This window comes from Mobula birostris, chromosome 4 (genome assembly GCF_030028105.1).
Source record: "Mobula birostris isolate sMobBir1 chromosome 4, sMobBir1.hap1, whole genome shotgun sequence".
NCBI classification, from domain to species: Eukaryota; Metazoa; Chordata; class Chondrichthyes; order Myliobatiformes; family Myliobatidae; genus Mobula; species Mobula birostris.
The window spans coordinates 58,725,393-58,742,470 of NC_092373.1; positions in this window are offsets into that span (position 1 = coordinate 58,725,393).

Genomic DNA, 17,078 nt, shown 5'->3' on the forward strand with positions numbered 1-17,078 from the left:
TATTCACTCAATTGTGGAAAATCTGGACAGTGGAAGTGCATACATCAGGATGCTCTTCATCGACAGCAGCTTGGCATTTAGGACTATCATCTTTCAAAACTAATCAATAAGGTTCAAGACCTTGGCCTCAATACCTCTTTGTGCAATTAGATCCTTGATTTCCTCATGTGCAGATCCCAGTTAGTTCTGATTGGCAAAAATGTCTCCTCCACAATCTCTATCAACACAGGTGCACCACAAGTCTGTATGCTTAGTGCTCTGCTCTATTCATCTTATACTTATGAATGTGTGGCTAAGCATTGCTCCAATGCCATATTTAAGTTTGCTGACAACACTGTCACTGTTGGCTGAATCGAAGGTGGTGACAAATCAGCAATAGGAGGGAGATTGAAAATCTGGCTGAGTGGTGCCACAACAACCTCTCACTCAATATCCACAAGATCAAGGAGCTGATTAAAAGTTGAACATTCTAAGTAAATTTATTATCAAAATACATATATGTCATCATATACAATCCTGAGATTTGTATCTTTGCGGGCATACTTAATAAATCCAATAAAAAAACTGTTTTTAGTTGTAGAGCCTTGCACAGGCCAGACAGTAGCTCTTGGACACCTCCTGTCACTTTCTCCTGAACAAGGACCCCACTGAGAGGCATCAAGGCATTGTCTTCCACACCATCACCAGCTTCATCATCTCAAGAGATTGTCTCCAGCCTGACTGTTCCCTAACTCCACATTACCCATTTCTACCTCCCACCTAAGAGTCATTAACTAAACTGCCATTATAGGCTCAATGTTTCTGCCTGCTCCTGCCCTACTGAATTCATATCTTTGTATTTCAATTTCAATTGTCCCCCTTGGTTCAGTCCTTTCCCTCCTACTGTACATCCATGACATTTTGCATGCTCTCTCCCACTTCAATAACTTTCAGTTCCTTGGATCCATCATTCAGTCCCTCTTTACTTCCATCTCCCATCAGGAAGCCTCAAGGATCCATGCTTCTTTTTGGATAACTATGTCTCTTCTACAACCACCCTCCCTTAGTCTGGCAGAACTGATGCTCATCCTTAATAACTTCTCTTTTGGCTCCTCCTGCTTTCTCCAGACTAAAGGTGTAGCCCTGGAAACTCTTGTGGGGCCCAGCTATTTCTACCTTTTCATTGGCTATGTGGTTTTCCATGTTCCAAACCTACAGCAGCAGCAATGCTCCCAGCTTTTTCTCCACTACATTAGTGACTGAATGGGTGTTGCTTCCTGCACCTATGCAGACCTCATCAATTTCATCAACTTTGCTACCAACTTCCAACACCCCTACCTCCAAATTGCCTTGGTAGCCTCCAACCTGATGGCATGAACATTGGTTTCTCTAATTTCCAGCAACCACTTCCAATTCAGAGTCAGATGCATATCTATTTAGCACATGTACATTGAAATATACAGTGAAATGTGTCATTTGATTTAAAAACCAACACACTCAAGGACATGCTGGGAGCAGCCTGCAAGTGCAACCACATGTTCTTTCACCGACATAGTATGACCACAAACCTTGGGAGAACAATACAAAACACAAGAAAACAGTAGATGCGAAGCAACAAAGCAACAGCAAAACAAGTCGCATTCCACCGTCCCTCATACTTACCCAGCCATACACATACACAGTCCCTTAACCTCTGGGACAGGCCTTCTTTGACCTCCAGTATCAGCAGACTCATGGATTCGCAGATTTCCCCAGTGGTCCTGCACAGATTCGCAGACTTGGGTTCTGGCCATTGGGTTTCGACTGCACTTCTGATCGACCTTCCGAGTTTGATCTGGACCACTGAGAGGTTCAGAATTTGGCATCGCCCTAGGACTGGCAGATGGTGACAACCGAAGACCCTGGATGAGATCCTGAACTCCAGACTTCAAACTCCACTTGTCGATATCAGGATCCCAGAAACTGAGCATCGCACTCCGGTCAGCGCATGCCACTGGCCTTTGAAAGCAGAGCAAAGGTGTAGACTTAGACTCTGGCCCGTCCTCCAATTTCTCCACATCGCTCTTCTTAATTCCCTTCTCTGATTCAAAACAGCATTTCTACAAACCTAAAAACAAATTAATAAATAACTAAATCTGAGTTGCGACCTCAATGGAGACCACAGCTCAGTGCCATCTTGAATCTTTCCCCTCTATGTCTCTCCGTCCCCCTTTTGATTTCTCTTATCCCACTGGCCTCATCACTTCTTCACTCTCCACCCTTGCCCTCTCAGCCTAGATATTACCCCCATTTTTCCCCCTGCTCTCATCCTTGCCTGCATTCCATGGTACACTGTCATCTCCTAACAGATACCATCTTCTTCAGCCTTTTGTCACTTCCACTTCTACCTATCTCCCCCCATCTTTTACATCCCATTCCCCCACCTCCCACGTACATTTTCCCCCCTCCCTCACCTAGATTCTTCTATCATCTGCCAGGTCTTGCTTCGCACCCTTCCAGACCCTTTTATGCTGGCTTCTCCTTTCTTTCTTTCTAGTCCTGATGAAAGGACTTGACCCAAAGCATTGACTGCACATTTCCCTATATAGACGCTGCCTGACCCAGTGAGTTCCTCTAGTATCTTATGTGTTGCACAGATGCATGGATAGCAGTTGTTTGGAGGGATATGGGCCAAATGCAGGCAAATGGCACTTGCTTAGATGGGCATCTTAGTATGCATGCACAAGTTGGGTCTGCATCCATTACATATTACTCTATTGTGCATGATCAACCCAACAATTATAACATTTCACTTATAATTTAACATAAAATATATCTTTCACTTCTAGACACCAGTGAAAGAGAGGTAACCAGAGATTCCGCTAGCAAGAATAAGCGCCAGGGTGCAGATCAGTTGGGAGGGACAAATGGACAAGGGAGTCGCATAGGGAGTAATCCCTATGGAAAGCAAGAAGTACGGGGAGGGAAAGATGTGCTTGGTGGTGGGATCCTGTTGGAGATGGCGGAAGTTACAGAGAATTATGTGCTGGACATGGAATCTAGTGGGGTGAGCTGAGGACATCTCTCTCCTGGTACTTACAGTATTCTTGCAAGCAGAAAAAGTGCCACACCTGCCCATGCATCTCCTCTCACACTAACATTTAGGGCCCCTTCCAGGTGAGATGACAATTCACCTGTGAGTCTGCTGGGGTCACCTACAGTATCTGGTGCTCTCAGTGTGGCCTCCTGTATACTGGTGAGACCTGAGGTAGACTGGGAGACTGCTTTGCCGAGCACCTATGCCAAAAGAAGTGAAATCTCCCAGTGGCCATCCATTTCAATTCCACTTCCCATTCCTATCTCAACACGTCAGTCCATGGACTCCTCTCCAGCTGCGATGAGGCCACACTCAGGTTGGAAGAACAGCATCTTATATTCCATCTGGGTAACTTCCAAACCAATGGCTTGAACATCAATTTCTCAAACTTCTGGTAATTGTTCCCTTCCCTTCTCACCTTCAACATTTCCCATTCCTGTTTCCCTCTCTCACCTCATCTCCTTCCCTGACCATCATATCTCTCTGGTGCTCCCTTTCTTTCATGGTCTTCTGACCTCTCCTATCAGATACTCCCTTCTCGAGCCCTGTATCTCCTCCACCAATCAACTGCCCAGCTCTTTGCTTTACCCCTCTCCTTGTTCCGGTTTCACCTATCACCTTGTACTTTTTCCTCCCGTAACACCCCCCCCCCCCCCGCCACCTTCTGATTCTATATAACCATACCTAACCCTATAACAATTACAGCACGGAAACAGGCCATCTCCGCCCTTCTAGTCCATGCCGAACTCTTACTCTCACCTAGTCCCACCAACCTGCATTCAGCCCATAACCCTCCATTCCTTCCCTGTCCATATAGCTGTCCAGTTTAACTTTAAGCGACAACATCAAACTTGCCTCAACCATTTCTGCTGGAAGCTCGTTCCACAAAGCCACCACTCTCTGAGTAAAGAAATTCCCCCTCATGTTACCTCTAAACTCTTGCCCTTTAACTCTCAACTCATGTCCTCTTGTCTGAATCTCCCCCACTCTCAATGGAAAAAGCCTATCCACGTCAACTCTATCTATCCCCCTCATAATTTTAAATACCTCTATCAAGTCCCCCCTCAACCATCTATGTTCCAAGGAATAAAGACCCAATTTGTTCAACCTATCTGTGTAACTTAGGTGCTAAAACCCAGGTAACACGCTAATAAATCTTCTCAGTACTCTCTCTATTTTGTTGACATCTTCCCTATAATTCGGTGACCAAAACTGTCCACAATACTCCAAATTTGGCCTCACTAATGTCTTGTACAATTTCAACATTACATCCCAACTCCTATACTCAATGCTCTGATTTATAAAGGCCAGCAAACCAAAAGCTTTCTTCACCACCCTATCCACATGAGATTCCACCTTCAGGGAACTAAGCACTATTATTCCTAGATCCCTCTGTTCTACTGCATTCTTCAATGCCCTACCATTTACCATGTATGTCCTATTTTGATTAGTCCTACCAAAATGTAGCACCTCACATTTATCAGCATTAAACTCCATCTGCCATCTTTCAGCCCACTCTTCTAACTGGCCTAAATCTCTCTGTAAGCTTTGAAAACCTACTTCATTATCCACAATTCCACCTACCTTAGTATCATCTGCATACTAACTCATCCAATTTACCACCCCATCATCCAGATCATTAGTGTATATGACAAACAACATTGGACCCAGTACAGATCCCTGAGGCACACCACTAGTCACCAGCCTCCAACCTGACAAACAGTTATCCACCACTACTCTCTGGCATCTCCATCCTGACTGCTCTTTATTTTTCCAGTCCTGATGAAGGGTCTCAGCCCAAAATGTTGACTGTTTACTCTTCCATAGATGCTGCTTGGCCTGCTGAGTTCCTCCAGCATTTTGTGTCTGTTGCTTAGATTTCCAGCACCTGCAGGTTTTCTCATTTCTTTCTCCACTTTTCAACCTCCTTTCAAAATATTTAAGATTCACCTCTGGTGCTTCACTCAGCCATGGAGGCACCCAAGGAAAAGGCACAGTAGTACTCACTACCTTATTACTAATTCCCTGTCCCTTCTGCTTTTTCTTCAATAGTTAATGCAACTCTTCTGATTTGCTTGTTTCCTTTTCAAAGCTGTTTTGTTGGATGACTTTCTCCATGCCCTTGTCGACTTACCCAATATATTACAACAACCTGTGTTCTTCTCAGTTCCAGAGGTCTCTCCCAACTTCACCTGCATTGCCACCACTGGTGTTGTCCTTATTTCCCCATTGATCTACCTTGAAACTAAATCTCTTCACTATGTCTACATGCTTTTATGCATTGAGTTTATGCATTGCAGATATTTGCACTAATGAGCGGGTGTGCAGATGTAACTAGTAAAGTAGCTACTGAGTGTAGAATTCAATCACTAACATCCCACTGATAAGAGGCATTTTACTTCATATTAACATGATAATTACTGTACATGGTGGACGACTTTACCTCTCGGGCCTGCTCCACTATTCAATAAAATCATAAGTAAATTAATTGTAAACATATTCATGCCTATCCACCATAATCTTCTCCCCACCCCCATCCCTTTACTCATCAATGTACAACTATATTTGCCTTAAACATATTATATGACTTTGTTTCCACTTTTGTGGACTGGAGCTGCAAAGATCCATCACCTTCCAAGAGAGAAAAAATGTGCATCGCTCGTATTTGTAAACAATGATCCCTCATTCTAGGTTCCCCCCTCAGAACTCAGCAATATCTCACCACTTAGATGTGATGCTCGTTTTAACTGTTGCCTCATAAAATACAATTTGCCAGATTTTAATCTGCTCATTTAAATTACCTATCTGCTGTTGTATCCTCCTTGTCTTCCTCAGAACTTGCTTTCCTATCTGCATCATATGATTAGCAAGAACAGCAATCATATGAGGGGTGATTGATATGTTTGCGGCCTAAGGCAGAAGGAGTCAATTTTAGAAAACCTAGCACATTTATTTTTCAACATAGTCCCTTCCTACATGTACATGCTTAGTCTAGCGGTCGTGGAGCATAGATATCCCTTCTTTGTAGAAGTGGTTCACAGCAGGGGTGATTGATAAGTTTGTGGCCTAAGGTAGAAGGAGATGAGTTACATTACTCTCGTTAGATGCATGTGCAGTTCAACTCCTTGAGTGATTATGCAGAAAGTTTGAAGTGAATAACACATCTCCTTCTATCTTAGGCCATGAACTTATCAATCACCCCTGCTGTGGACCACTTGCTGGAGGTCCAAGACACCGACTTCTACAAAGAAGGAATCCGTATGCTCCACAACCACTGGACTAAGTGCCACAAACTTATCAATCACCCCTCGTATCTTCAGTACTTTCATTTATATAAATTACAAAAGGAAGAGGTGAACAGATCCCTATGGCACATCATTTATTACATAATTTGACCCAGAGAATTAACTATTTATGCATGTTCTCCATTTTCTGTTAGTCAGCTAAAATTCCTTCCATATTAATATGTAGTCTCCTAAATATGAGCTTTTATTTCCTACAATATTATTTGATGCAGCATCTTATCAAATTCCCTCTGGAAAGCATAAGTATAATATATCCATCAATATCCTTTTATCCACACACACACAGAACATGTTACTTCTTCAAAGAACTCAAATAAGTTGGTCAAGTGTTAGCTCCCTTACAAAACTCAGCCATCGTTTCTTGGCCTTTTGGCTAAGATCATGTGTATTAAAAAAAAATCTGTTCTTAACAAAACTCAGCCAATTTTCACAAACAACCCTGACTTTGGAAAGTGCCCCGCTTTAACATCTTTAGTGTAAGTTTCTAACATTTTTCTCATTACCTTTAATTCCGAAGATTTTTTCTCAATCCTTTTTTAATATTGGAGTTATATTTGCAAACTATAACTCCAATATTAAAAAATCAAAGAGTTTTGTAAATTAAAACCAATTCATCTGGTATCTCAGTGGCCACATCTTTTAATTTCCTATTAATATCATTTAAATATCTTCTAGGACCTGATGAGGGGTCAGTCCAAAGCTTTAATGATTGTAAATTATTTTGAGTCCCTCCATCCTTCATGAGAACCATATGACATGGGTGCAGAATTGGGCTATTTGGTCCACTCAATCATAACTGATTTATTTTTCCTCTCAGTTCCATTCCCCTGTCTTCCCCTCATAACCTTTGACAGACTTTCTAATTAAGAACCAATTACCTCTGTTTTAAATATCCCCATTCACTCTCTGACATGTAGGGGTACTGCACAGGATTGGAAGAAGCTGCAGAATGTTGCAATCCCAGCCAGCTCCATCATGGGCACTCGCCACCCCAGCACTGAGAGTCATCAGCGCGAGGACTCCCACGTCCCTTTTCACCTCAGATATCTGAATCTACTCCTTTTACAAAATAGTCTGTATACCTTTATTCCTTCTACCAGACTGCATGACCATACAATTTCCTACACTGTATTTCATCTGCTACTCTATTGCCCATTCTCCTGGGTTCTCCAAGTCCTTCTGCAGACTCCCTGTTTCCTCACCACTAGACACCACTCCAGCCTTCTTTGTATCATCCACAAACTTGACCACCAAGTCAACAATTCCATCATTCAGAGCATTAACATATAACATGACAAGCATCAGACCCAACACTGGCACCCTTTATTCTCATACTTTGCCTTCTGCCATTGTTCTGTCCATGCTAATATCTCCGCTGTAATACCATGGGCTCTTAAAATGGGCACCCTGTCAAATACCTTCTGAAATTCCAAGTAAATAACTTTCACTGACTCTGCTTTGTCTGCACTGAAAGAAGTCCAATAGATTTGTCAGGTAAGATTTCCCCATTGGCCAATAATTTCCTGTATTTTGACATCCTCCCTTCTTAACGTGTGGAATGACAGAGGCAATTTTCCAGCCTTCTGGAACTATTTCAAATTCAGTGATTCTTGAAAGACTACTGCTAATGCTCCACAATCGCTTCAGCTTCAATTCCAAGTCCTGATTTGTTTGTATCCTCAAGAGGATACTTTTGAAGCAGTAACATTCATTAAAGTATAGAAAAGTCACTGGTTTTGGGGATTGCTTCCATGTAAACTTACAAAGGGTCAGTAATTTTCAGCAACTTTGTCAGTGGAATAGCAAGTTTACAAAAGATAAGCATCTATAAGTCATGAAGCTGAAATTTTAGGAACTCCTGTAGCAGTGTTTTAAAGCTGGCCATTAAGAACCATTAACAACTTCCTCTGTATAAGTTCCCATGTTGCAATGCAAGAGCTACTGGGCAGCATAATTGACAAGATCTACTATAATCGAGAGAGAGGTTTCTTCTGGGATGGTAATTGGTCAGATACCATTTGTCTTGTTTTATCATGACTAAGGCTTCACGCAACAAAGTAGAAAATTGTGAGTTTAATTGCTGATGTTGTAGCTCTAATGCAAACGTTTTGCTGATTTGCCTACTTTGTTACCCGAGTGGCTATTGGGTTCCGTATCCATTCCTCCAGAACAGTTCACTCAGCTGTCTCTTGTTGGAGCATAGGCAGTCATATATTGACTAACAATTTGAGACACAAGAGCCTGCAGATTTTGAAATCTAGAGGAACAAACAATATGCTGGAGGAACTCATCTGGTATGCTGCTTGATCCATTGAGTTCCATAGCAGATTGCATGATACAGATCATTAGAAAAATTGTAATTTTTAGCCATTAAACATGGCTAAAAATTGCAATTTTTCTAATGGTCTGTATCATGCATTCTACTCCTCTGCATGAATATACCTGAAAATACAGAGTCTTTTATTGCACTTACTGCTGACACCTGCTATCATTGACAATGGAGGTAATGGTGGAGTTGCCTCCTACTGTCTACTCTTTACTTATCAGTGCTCAGTCATCAATACTGTGGGCACCATGATAGTGATGCTACAGTGTTCCAGAGTTCAGAGTTCCTGGCATCCTTTGTAAGACATTTCTGTATGCCCTCCCTGTGGAATGCATGGGATTTCTCTGGGTATTCCGGTTTCCGCCCAGAGTCCAAAGACGTAGTTGGAAGGTTAATTGGACGTTGAGAAGAGTCCCATGATTAGGTTAGGATTAAATCGGTGTTGTCAGGGGTTGCTGGGCAGCACGGCTCGAAGGGCTGGAAGGGCATATTCCACACTGCATCTCTAAGTGAAGAAAATCAATTACATAAAAAATGTGATAAGACTGCATCACTCATCTGGCACTCCAATAGCTTATTTCATATAATACTGTTTCCGTGATTTAAGATGCGTATGGGCTTGTTTTGTAGCTTCTTCACTTGGTAACTGATTGGCATTATGCCTGCTGCTCCTCCTGGCATGATCATGTTCACTTCCTCGTCTACTGGACTGGTTGTCTCATTTGATGGCAGTGATAGGGATATGCTGTGTCAGTACTGCATTAGCCAAATACTGAATCTTACGTATGGTGACTTCAACCAATGGATCCTAATTTATCTGATCAGTCCTTTTGATAATGCCATACAACTTGATGGACAGTGGTCCTAGTGTGAAGATCATCAGTAGTCACTCTACTGGGCAGCTGAATTGAGTACAATAGTGGAGGAATTTAAAAATTATGCAAGGACAGATGAATTAGTATTTACTTTTATTTAATCACCAAGAGGCTAGATTACATATTTCTGTGATCCAATTGCTGATTTCATATTGCATGGACCAGTTTAGCCTGGGCTCTGTCTTTTGCCAAGGGAGATTTTCAACATTTACTTTAGAAAGCGATCCATCTGAAGTTAGGCACAAACTTATATTTCACATTCAATCTTGGGCGACTTACTTGAAAAAGTCCTGAGAAAGCATTCCATTGCCTTCCTCAAGGTTTCTATCTCTGCTGTGCAACCCATAGTCTTTCCTTCATGTTTCCAGAGACCACACTCATTCCCTGCTGTCAGTTGAAATTGCTGCCAAATCTATAACTCACAATCATTCCCGAGTGTTGCCAGGGATCAAAATAATCCCACAGTTTACCAGACAATTGCTGTGGAGAAAAATAATTACTCTCACAGTCTATACTGTGGTCAAAAGGAAACATTTTTATTCAATCAAGCTTTCACATAGAGGGCACGGAAAGAGTCTCATTCATCCCCTGATTGATGTCCATACACAAACACTGACTGATCATACCAACCATGGCATTTTTATACATATTTAGAGGTGAGGTATAGTATCTTCACTGCTTAACTAACACAGGATGAGAGGCCACTTGGTTATTAGTTTCTGACATAGTTTTCCCTGCATGATCCACATGTGTTCTCAAGCTTAAAATATCCCCTTGTCCGGTTAGTGTGTTTGTTGCCATGGTGATGAAATTTGGACCAGGCCCACTATCTCCAATTATCACTTTCCACACTGGGGCTTTCTGGCACTGCTTGTGCTCTGCTGCACAAATGGGCTCTGACTTAATTAGTGTCATTGAAATGCACTGTTGTCTTACAATATGCTTTTGTAATTTAATATGCAAGTTAACATTACATAATATTTTCCCCATATCCATAAGTATTATCACTTCACCAGTAAATGTTTCCTGAGTGACCAGTGTCCAGGATCACACTGGCAAAGTCTGGGATTATTCTCTAGTGCCAGTAGAATGCAAGGTCATCCCTTACAGCTATCAATGCTGTGACTGCAGTCAAAAACAAAATACAGAACTATCTTAAATTCAACCACACTGTAATCTCCTCTCCTTGATGCTAACAGATAGCAGGTATCCACCTTTAATGGATGCATATAATTCTGTTGTACCTTCTCATCTTTAGAAAAGGTTAGGCTGTAGGGATCGTCATGTTGTTTTTTTTTATATAGAATAATGCAGCAGCAGAACAGACAGGAGTTTATTGGAACAGATAGGGACAGGCAGAAATATACGTATACGGATTGGCATAAACAACAGAAGAAAATGGACACAGACAGGAATAAATTGGGAAAGACAAATACAGTGGACTAGAAGGGAAGAAATAGGAGCTGATTGGCAATGACAGAAACAGTCAAGCCCTGACAGCAGTAGAGAAGAGAAAACGGTTATACAGGCAGGGAAAAAGAAAGAGCAGGCAGGTGCAGAGATCATTTCTGTCAGGAAAAGACAGAGCAGCAGAGGCAAACAGAAACAGCAGTGGATGCAGCCTGGTAGACATACAGAGGTAACATAAACTTGCAGGCAAAGGAAGGTGCAAACAGGGGCTAATGCACATACAGTATATATCCAGAGGATAAGTAGAGTACAGCAATACCAGAAAGGCACAGTCCGAGCTCCACAGGGGAAGCTAGGCTCAGATGCCCACAGACAAGCAGAAAGAAGCATATAACAACAAACACACAAATATAGAATATGCACTGACTGGATGCAGACACGCAGAGATTTGACGCTAGCAGGACACATCAGCATATTGAAGCCGGAAGAGGAAGGTAGGTACCTCAAGGAATTGGCAAAAGGAAACAACGGTCAGTAGGAAATAAGTGGGTGGAGTCGTTATTCAACAAGCCTACACAATTAGAAACAGGATTGAAAAGGAACAGACAGGAGAAAAACAGATGATGGCCATTGAAGGGAGGGGAGAAAAGAAGCTCAGTAAAAATAAATACTGATCACAACAATCAAGTGCAGAGCTGGGTGGACTGGAATGGTGCTTAATTGAGCAAGACTAGCACAGGTGGAAAAAAAGGAGCGGAGAAACTCAGAAAGGAGTCGGCAACTAACCGGTAGTGGTGAAATGGCATCAGCGCCGGACTCTGGAGCGAAGGCTCCCGAGTTCAAATCCAAGTCGGGCCACACTCCGAGCATGCTTTCCATCTGTGCTGGGTTGAGAGTCGAGCTAGCCACTCGGCCTCGTAAAAAAAAAAAAACAAGGGTCAAGTCAGGAACGTTCATATCATGACCCGGACCAATCCTGACACCAGACGACAGACAAGAATGGCTGACTGTCTGGTGCGACACGTTAAAATTTTTTTTTAAAAAGCAACAAACAGTTGCAAGATAAAGGGTGTGGTCAATAGTAAAAGGATAGAAAGGCTTTGGTAGGAAGAGGTAGGAGCCGTCAGCATCAGAGAGTCATGTGAGAGAGCGGGGGACCATCCGAAAACGGCAAGTCTCATTGGCAATGAGTTGTAATGGGCTCGGTATATCTGACACAGACTATTGAAGTGTCTTTGGGATCTGGTAATAAGTGTACAAGCACAATAAAGTAACTTAAGCCTAATTTATTATCATAAAATAGAAAGCACAAATAAATGGTACAAAGTACTATGTAGTAAGTCACAAAAGATTTCCATGAAGATTTCAGGACTCACAATTCTTCGTCACCAGTTGATTGCTACTATAATCAGGGGAACTCCAGATTTCAATTCATTCATGAAACCACCCTGAATCCTTGGCACAGATTGCAACTTCATGTCTAGGAGAAGTCCAAAGAAGCTAGGGAAAGATACCGCAATAAATACAAGTTCCACAAACATAAAGAGACACACAGAGACAGACAAACCTTTGGTCTTTTGTTCTCATGCAATTAACAGCCTGGTTTCTTTCAATCAAACAACTTGTGTTCATTAACAGTGTTCAGCATACCCTTATAAATTAATTAGACACTTTAATGGTCACTCCTTATCCATCAGTCCACTAATATCTTGGACTTAACACTCCTTTAGTTATAAAGGAACATTATTATTACATATAAGTGTTAGGCTCAAATCCAGAGAAAGAATCCATTGAGCCAATTTGACAGACACTAAAAAAGAATCCATCGATTAAGCTCACAAAGTGACCAACAGACATTTAGTCTTTTACAGACATCCACATATTAATGGTCCCTGAGACCAAGAACGTATCCAGCTTCTATAGGCAAACATTAGACATTAATAAACCTATAATGTTTACCTTGTAGAGACATGCTACATGCTACATGCTGCAAGGTCACAAGAGTTAATTTGTCAATTTGAACTGTTCAACATTCATCCAGTATTTTACAAAATTTAATACAACACGAGTCATTGTTTGAAATAGTGAATGAGAGAGTGACAAATCCGGTTGAAAACAAGTCGCATTGGGAATGAGTCATTGTTTAAGGTAGCAAATGAGAGATTGACATAGAACATAGAACATAGAATAGTACAGCACAGTACAGGCCCTTCGGCCCACAATGTTGTGCCGACCCTCAAACCCTGCCTCCCATATAAGCCCCCACCTTAAATTCCTCCATATACCTGTCTAGTAGTCTCTTAAACTTCACTAGTGTATCTGCCTCCACCACTGACTCAGGCAGTGCATTCCACGCACCAACCACTCTCTGAGTAAAAAACCTTCCTCTAATATCCCCCTTGAACTTCTCACCCCTTACCTTAAAGCCATGTCCTCTTGTATTGAGCAGTGGTGCCCTGGGGAAGAGGCGCTGGCTATCCACTCTATCTATTCCTCTTATTATCTTGTACACCTCTATCATGTCTCCTCTCATCCTCTTTCTCTCCAAAGAGTAAAGCCCTAGCTCCCTTAATCTCTGATCATAATGCATACTTTCTAATCCAGGCAGTATCCTGGTAAATCTCCTCTGTACCCTTTCCAATGCTTCCACATTCTTCCTATAGTGAGGTGACCAGAACTAGACATAGGACTCCAAGTGTGGCCTAACCAGAGTTTTATAGAGCTGCATCATTACATCGCAACTCTTAAACTCTATCCCTCGACTTATGACAGCTAACACCCCATAAGCTTTCTTAACTAACCTATTCATCTGTGAGGCAACTTTCAGGGATCTGTGGACATGTACCCCGAGATCCCTCTGCTCCTCCACACTACCAAGTATCCTGCATTTACTTTGTACTCTGCCTTGGAGTTTGTCCTTCCAAAGTGTACCACCTCACACTTCTCCGGGTTGAACTCCATCTGCCACTTCTCAGCCCACTTCTGCATCCTATCAATGTCTCTCTGCAATTTTTGACAATCCTCTACACTATCTACAACACCACCAAACTTGTGTCATCTGCAAACTTGCCAACCCACCCTTCTACCCCCACATCCAGGTCGTTAATAAAAATCATGAAAAGTAGAGGTCCCAGAACAGATTCTTGTGGGACATCTCTAGTCACAATCCTCCAATCAAAATGTACTCCCTCCACCACCACCCTCTGCCTTCTGCAGGCAAGCCAATTCTGAATCCACCTGGCCAAACTTCCCTGGATCCCATGACTCCTAACTTTCTGAATAAGCCTACCGTGTTGAACCTTGTCAAATGCCTTACTAAAATCCATATAGATCACATCCACTGCACTACCCTCATCTATATGCCTGGTCACCTCCTCAAAGAACTCTGTCAGGCTTGTTAGACACGATCTGCCCTTCACAAAGCCATGCTGACTGTCCCTGATCAGACCATGATTCTCTAAATGCCTACAGATCCTATCTCTAAGAATCTTTTCCAACAGCTTTCCCACCACAGACGTAAGGCTCACTGGTCTATAATTACCCGGACTATCCTTACTACCTTTCTTGAACAAGGGAACAACATTCGCCTCCCTCCAATCCTCCGGTACCATTCCCGTGGACAACGAGGACATAAAGATCCTAGCCAGAGGCTCAGCAATCTCTTCTCTCGCCTCGTGGAGCAGCCTGGGGAATATTCCGTCAGGCCCCAGGGACTTATCTGTCCTAATGTATTTTAACAACTCCAACACCTCCTCTCCCTTAATATCAACATGCTCCAGAACATCAACCTCACTCATATTGTCCTCACCATCATCAAGTTCCCACTCATTGGTGAAAATCGAAGAGAAGTGTTCATTGAGGACCTCACTCACTTCCACAGCCTTCAGGCACATCTTCCCACCTTTATCTCTAATCGGTCCTACCTTCACTCCTGTCATCCTTTTTTTCGTCACATAATTGAAGAATGCCTTGGGGTTTTCCTTTACCCTACTCGCCAACGCCTTCTCATGCCCCCTTCTTGCTCTTCTCAGCCCCTTCTTAAGCTCCTTTCTTGCTTCCCTATATTCCTCAATAGACCCATCTGATCCTTGCTTCCTAAACCTCATGTATGCTGCCTTCTTCCACCTGACTAGATTTTCCACCTCACTTGTCACCCACGGTTCCTTCACCCTACCATTCTTTATCTTCCTCACCGGGACAAATTTATCCCTAATATCCTGCAAGAGATCTCTGAACATTGACCACATGTCCACAGTACGTTTTCCTGCAAAAACATCATCCCAATTCACACCCGCATGTTCTAGCCTTATAGCCTCATAATTTGCCTTTCCCCAGTTAAAAATTTTCCTGTCCTCTCTGATTCTATCCTTTTCCATGAGAATGCTAAAGGCCAGGGAGCAGTGGTCACTGTCCCCCAGATGCTCACCCACTGAGAGATCTGTGACCTGACCCGGTTCATTACCTAGTACTAGATCTAGTATGGCATTTCCCCTGGTCAGCCTGTCCACATACTGTGACAGGAATCTGTCCTGGACACACTTAACAAACTCTGTCCCATCTAAACCCTTGGAACTAATCAGGTGCCAATCAATATTAGGGAAGTTAAAGTCACCCATGATAACAACCCTGTTATTTTTGCGCTTTTCCAACATCTGCCTCCCAATCTGCTCCTCTGTATCTCTGCTGCTACCAGGGGCCCTATATAATACCCCCAACAGAGTAACTGCTCCCTTCCTGTTCCTGACTTCCACCCATATTGACTCAAAAGAGGATCCTGCTACATTACCCACTCTTTCTGTAGCTGTAATAGTATCCCTGACCAGTAATGCCACCCCTCCTCCCCTTTTCCCCTCTCTCTATCCCTTTTAAAGCACTGAAATCCAGGAATATTGAAAATCCATTCCTGCCCTGGTGCCAGCCAAGTCTCTGTAATGGCAACACACATTAAAGTTGCTGGTGAACGCAGCAGGCCAGGCAGCATCTCTATGAAGAGGTGCAGTCGACGTTTCAGGCCGAGACCCTTCGTCAGGACTCGCTGTAATGGCCACTACATCATAATTCCATGTATGTATCCAAGCTCTCCGTTCATCACCTTTGTTCCTGATGCTTCTTGCATTGAGGTACACACATTTCAACCCTTCTACCTTACTGTCTTTACACCGTTTATTCTGCTTCTTTTTCCTCAAAGCCTCTCTGTATGTTAGATCTGGCTTTACTCCATGCACTTCTTTCACTGCTCTATCGCTCTGGGTCCCATCCCCCTTGCAAATTAGTTTAAACCCTCCCGAACCATGCTAGCAAACCTACCTGCAAGAATATTGCTCCCCCTCGAGTTCCCCCTTGGTGCAACCCATCCAATCTGTACAGGTCCCAACTTCCCCAGAAGATATCCCAATGACCTAAAAATCTAAAACATCTTGCAGGGTGGGAGCCATTTGAAATCTGCAAGTCCTGTCGGGAGTGAATTTGATTTGTGCCAATAAAAAGAGGGAAGTGTAAACAAAGTGGCCATTTTGGAACTGGGCCAGTGTTAGAGTGATCCATTGTTGGCTCAACAAGCTTGGGGAAACACAGGAGGTGGTTCTAAGTAAGTTTTGTTGTCTTTCTTTATCCATTAGAGCATAGGTAGTGTGCGTGATTCAGTGCAGAGATAGTGGTGTACTCTTTATGTGAGATGTGAGAATTCTAGGAGTCCTCCAGTCTCCCTGATAACTACATCTACACAATGTGCATCAGGCTGCAACTCCTTAGGGACTGAGTGAAGGAACTGAAGCTGCAGCTCAAAGGTCTTCGGGTCATATTGGAGAATGAAGAGGTGAAACTTCGGAGCTAAGTTGCATGATGCAGGTACCTGAGTGACTGTCACAAGACGGAAAGGGAATAGGCCACCAGCGCAGAGTACCCCTGTGGCTATTCCCCTCAATAATAAGTATACCAACTTTGATACTATTGGTGCGGAGAAATGACCTACCAGGTAGAAGCTGCAGCAAACAGGTTTCTGGCACTGAGTCCGACTCCGTGGCTCAGAGGGAAGAGGGGAGAAGCAGATTCTCAGTAGTGATAGGTGATTCCATAGTTAGAGTAGCAGACAAGTGGACGTGAAAAAG